This window comes from Talpa europaea, assembly GCF_964194135.1.
Source record: "Talpa europaea genome assembly, chromosome: 15".
Classification (NCBI taxonomy): domain Eukaryota; kingdom Metazoa; phylum Chordata; class Mammalia; order Eulipotyphla; family Talpidae; genus Talpa; species Talpa europaea.
In genome coordinates this window covers 78,316,546-78,322,533 of record NC_140083.1, presented here as the reverse complement: position 1 = coordinate 78,322,533, position 5,988 = coordinate 78,316,546, and positions in this window count along the sequence as shown.

The window sequence follows — 5,988 nt, the reverse complement described above, 5'->3', positions numbered from 1 at the left end:
TTATTTTTCTCCCTTATTTTTCTTGCCAGTATATGTTGCTATCTAAATACATTGTGTGAGTGTGAGTGTGTGTGTGTGTATTTATTCCCTCTGTGTTTATGCCTGACTCTCCCACTACAGCATAAGCTCTGAGAGGGCAGCAATTTTGCCTGCTTCATTCACTGCTTTATCCTCACTACCTTTATCCTCACTATGGATCGCAGTAGGGACTCAAAATAAATGCATTCTATCTATTAGGACTCAAAATAAATGCATTCAATGAACGACAAAAAACTTCTAAGATGGTAAAAATATATGGCATTGGTACAGGGTTATACAAACAGATCAATGGAACATAAGAGAAATCCCAGAAACAAACCTCCACATATATGAACCCTTGACGTGTAACCACAGGTCGCTTTGCAGATCAATGGAGAAAATGATAGACTTTTTTTTTTTTTTTTTTTTTTTTTTTTTATAGAGGCATGTTTTATTTATTTATTTATTTGTTTGTTTTTTGTTTATACAAGCACTGGGTACAGTCAGAAGCGCGGGAGGGTGAGAGAATTCACCAGAGCCAGAGCAGGGAGCAGAGCAGGCAGAAGGACCGAAGTACACTGCTGAGGGGAGCAGCGGGCGGCAGGAGAGGTCTGCGCGCCATGTGGGACCCTCCTCCGGTGGCTGGGGAGCAGCTGGGGATCGAACTGGTGCCGCAGAGGCCGTGGGCAGCTTCGCAACCCAGCGCTCAAACGCTGCGCCACCAGGGAGGCCCGATAGACTTTTTAATAAACGGTGCTGAAATAATTGGGTAACTACATGGGAAATAAAGAAGTTAGAACCCTACTTCCAGGTGAAGTAAAGATCTAATTGTGAAAGCCTGAACTAGAAAGTTTTTTAATATAAGAATGGGAATAATTTCATGACCTCTGGGAAAAGGAGGGTTTCTTAAACAGGAAACCAAAAGTATTATCTATAAAAGAAAAGATGAACTTCAGACCTGATAAAATGGAGAGAGCCTCTTTTCCAAGATCCCATACAGAGAGTAAAAAGACAAGGTATAGGTTATATTTGAAACACATATAACTGGATCTGGAATTAAGAACGTCTGCAACCAAGAGTAACACTGAAATAGTACTAAAAACACTTAAAACTGACTTAAAAAGGACCCATGGAAAAGAGTATTCATAATGTTTACAGTAGTCAAACATCCTTCAACACCAAAGTGAAGACAATGCAATATATTCCCAGAAAGGATTATTCCACAGCAATGAAAATGAACTAAGTAGAGTTACATGAAACAACACACAATATCATGTTGGACACAGAAGCAAGATACAAAGTATATGGGGTTGATTACTCCTTGTATATAGATATAGATGAAAATACAGATATAGATATAGATACATAGTTCAAAAAACACAATTATTTAGGAATCTGACATAGGTGCTAAAACTATAAAGAAAAGCAAGCAAATGATTATCACAAAGGTCAAGATGGTGGATGGCTTCTCTGGGGTGGGCAATACTCTATTTCTTGACTCAGGAGGTGTTCTACAGATCTTGAAAACTGTACTCTGTTTTCTGCCCTCTGCTTCATAATAAAATAAAAATTGTTAAAGCAGAAAAAGAAGAGGAAAGCTGGCAGCTGTTAACACTAGAGACAGAAGTTAGTAGGTCAAAGAAAATATAGTTCTGGCAAGAAAATGGAAATATCGAATCACTTAAAGAGTGAAATGTCACATATGCCTGTGGTATAGCTTTGTGATATAAATGATCCTACCATAGGTATTAGGTAAAAATAAGAAAATTTAGTTTTTGAAGTTGATTCAGCAAGTGTTCCAGTCAGTGTGCAAAAAAGGCTTATCAGGTGAGATAAATTAGTAACAGACTGAAGGAGTCATTTAAAATTTTCATTTACACTTTGAGAGGAAAATTGTATAGTATAGAGGTGTGTTAGTGACGGTGATACAGATTATAGTAATAGATAAACACTGTAATCTCAGAGGTCAAATGAAATGTAATTTTATTTCTCTGATGCAGCCCAATGAGTGGCAAGAGGCAAAAGAGCTCTGTTCCACGCAGTCATCCAGAATCTTCCTGGGTATTGAGAGCCAGCCTGCAGATCCCACAGGAAGTGGCTTTTAGGGTTAGGCTTAGGTGGGATCCTATCACTTCTGCCCACATTCCACTGGTGAGAATTTAATCATATGGTCCTACATGCAAGGAAGCTTGGGAAATACAGTCCTTTGCCAGTGGCCATTTAATTCTCAGCAACAACTGTACATTCAGGAAGGGGAGGATGAAGCAGCAGTTCACCACCATAGTGGTATTCATTATTTTAGGGATTTGTGAAGTTTCTAGAATATGTATTTTTGAAGTCCGAGGATCCCATATCCATAAATTATAGCATTATTTTAGTATATTGTCTACACTATGAACTTTGTAATGACAAGGGCTGGTTATTTTTTTGAGAAAACAGTCAAACAGGAAGATGGAGACACAAGTTTAAGACTAGGGAGAATTTGAGAGACCACAGTCAGATGGGAAATGTCACAGGATTGTGGGCTATTTTGCCTTTAAAAGGGTCCAAAAAATTAATGCCTATTTTACATAAAAGGTGGCACTGGGTACATTTTTCTCATTATAGCTGGAAATCTTCCCCCATCCTACATAAAGAACCTCTTCATTCTGAGTGGCAGCTGCATCGGACTCCACTGTATCTCCAACTTCCCTTGCATGTAGGACCATATGATTAAATTCTGGCCAGTGGAATGTAGACTTTGCTTTATCTTCAACCAAGGACTGGTCTAGATCCTCATTGCTCAGGAGAGCACCTGATACATAGGGAGCACACTTAATGTTTGATAACCGAATACCTCTGCCCTCAGGAAGATGGTTCTATGACAAAGCATGCAAATCTAGACATGACAAAGGCAAAGAACACAATAATACTTAACACTATACACGATGTGTTAACATTACCTAAACAGAGGTGATTTACTAAGAAGGTACTTATTCGGGCAGTTAAGTGGAACATGCTATCTTAGAGGCCAAATTCTGGAGTCAGACCACCTGCGATGCAATCCCAGTTCTACCATTCACTAGTTATAGGACCTTGGGGAGGTTATTTACTCTCACCGTGCCTCTGTTTTATCATCTTTAAGTTGGTCTAACTGAATGGGATAATAAATATGAAGCATTTCTCACTGTGCCCAGCATATCCCCATTAATAAAGGTTAGATATTGTTATGAGATGGGGCTAACAAAAAAAGCCTTATAATGGTGTGTTAGCAGGTAAAGGAGGAAGGTGGCACAGATGGCAGCAGAGGTCCATGGGAAGGGGTTCCAGGAGCAGAGGTGTAGGGATGGGAGCATGTGGGATGTGTCAACAAATCTGCACTGGGACGCAGACGACTCCCGAGGAACCTCACAGGAATGAGACTGGTGAGATCTAGTCTTTGCGCAAACTGAATTTTGTGCTTAATACCAGAGCAATTCAGCGAGATGACACAGCAATATATTTGTTTCAGGAAGATAATTTTAACAAGCAGTGTTCAGAATTGACCAGGCAAGAGGAAGATCAGAGAAAGAGAAAAGAATTAATATCATGCTCCTGCTTTGTGTTGATTCTGGTGCTTCACAAACTTGGTCTTGTTCCATCCTCACTCAGCTCTATGATGTAGGTATTATTAGCCATGTTGTAGAAATAGCCAGCCTTGAGGAGGCTAAGTATATTGTCCGTGATTGGAGACTAAGGAACTGGTAAAGTTAAATATAAACCTGAAGTTGTCTGACTCCAAAGCAGAGGTGTGCCAGAGCTGACTCATATAGGCTTGCAAGAGCCGATAGTTAAAATTTCAGGAATTTTTGTGAGCATTTGTTAAACACGACCATTATTAAAAATTAAATAATGCAAATTTATAATGAAATAAATTATATTTAAAATAAGGTAATAAATACTCCTGTTCATCCCTCCCTAATTATTATCATTACCCCTTAATAATTCAGATCTGTTGTATCTGTTGGGTAGAAAGATTATATAATGTGCTAGAGCACATGTTTTTCCCTTTCCACATTCAGTGGAATCACACTGCACTTGACCAGCTTGAAAGTGGCCACAGTGGGAATACAGCAGCATAGCATTTGGCACACGCTACAAATCAGGGATTGAGCTATCCTTTTGCTGGTTGTTTAGACATAAGAAGGTGGCAAGAAAATGTTAATAATGAAAACTAAACTTAAAAGTGTGTTGTGGCTATGGCTGTTACATTTTTCATAACACAAAAGCCTCAAAGAAAGGAAGATTCTTTCAGTACTAGAAGATTGTTATCCAATTCTGCGGAGAAATCAAGAGATATTGACAAATGAGTGAAGTTCCAAAATAGGTCTTTGCTGTTTTGCTTCGATCTTATTCATTACTGTAAACAAATCAACCAACATTTGTGTCAGAACTGTATTCATCTGTCAAATACAACCATAGATTTGGGTATGGATAGAGTTAGGGAAAAGTCAATGAAAGCACTCTTTGGGGCCTCCCTGGTGGTACAAGGGGTTAAGATGCAACCTATGAATCTGTCCAAGCACGAGTTCGATCCCCAGCCAGGGAGAAACCCACATGGCACGGCAGACCTCTCCTGTCTCACCCGCTGCTCCCCTCAGCAGTGTATTTCAGTCAGTCTGCCTGTTCTGCTCCCTGCTTTGTCTCTGGTGAATCCTCTCACCCCCCCCACCCCTATGTCCTGTACCTCAGTTCTTGTATGAATAAATAAATAAATCTTAAAAAAAAAAGAGAAAGCATTCTTTGAGAATCAATTGTTTATATGGTAATTGGCAACAAAAAATATTAGCTAGTTAATTTTTTTTGTAAATTATATGCTATATATCCTTTACATGAGTAAAATGTATAATAATAAACATATATATGCACATTTTTTTTTACAGAGAGCAGTTCACTAAAAATTTTCTAGCTCTTTCATGTCACCTTGCTTCCCGAGGGGAGCAGACCAACCACACTTCCCCATTTCAAGTTGATGAACACCAGCCTCCATCAAGCATAGTATATTTATTTTAGGCAAACGACGTTATTTTCATTTGACCTCTTCCCTGATTTTCCCTAGGTCCTTGAAATACATCACTTCTTATTTTCAGCCCAAATTATGTAAGTATGTAAGACTTCCTCTAAATCTGTAAATAGTAATTTTCTGACTTCGCTTTTCCCTTCAACACACTGATTCATCAATTCTAAGATGCACATTTTTTCCTTATTTTAACATCTCTGAAACAGAGAAGTGTCGTGCAGCCGCTGCAGGCCAGGCAGCAGCTGTGTCACCAGCTTCACATGTATGAACTTGGCCAGACTGTTCTCTGGCCTACATCATCACTGTAGATGAGCTTAATTGATGTTTAAAATGTATTTTAGGGCCTCCCCGGTGGCGCAGCGGTTGAGCGCTGGGTTGCGACGCTGCCCGCGGCCTCTGCGGCGCCAGTTCGATCCCCGGCTGCTCCCCGGCCACCGGAGGAGGATCCCACATGGCGCGCAGACCTCTCCTGCCGCCCACTGCTCCCCTCAGCAGTGTGCTTCGGTCCTTCTGCCTGCTCTGCTCTCCACTCTGGCTCTGGTGAATTCTCTCACCCTCCCGCGCTTCTGACTGTACCCAGTGCATGTATAAACAAAAACAAACAAACAAACAAATAAATAAATAAAACATGCCTCTAAAAAAAAAAAAAAAAAAATAAAATGTATTTTAAAAGATTACTCATTAAAATGAAAAGTTATTGCAGTCACAGAAAGGCAGCAGGGGAAAATTGGTAAACATTTCAGTTTGGAGCAATGACCAAAATTCTAAATTCCCTTGTAAAGACTAACCAAAAGCGCTATAGGACCTAAGAAAGGAAAATACCCACAACTAGATGAAGCTGTGTGCCTTTTGTTTCCAAAATAGATGCAAATGCAATGTGTATCATAATATCATAAACAAACAAGGCAACTGAAGGTAGAAAAAACTGCCAA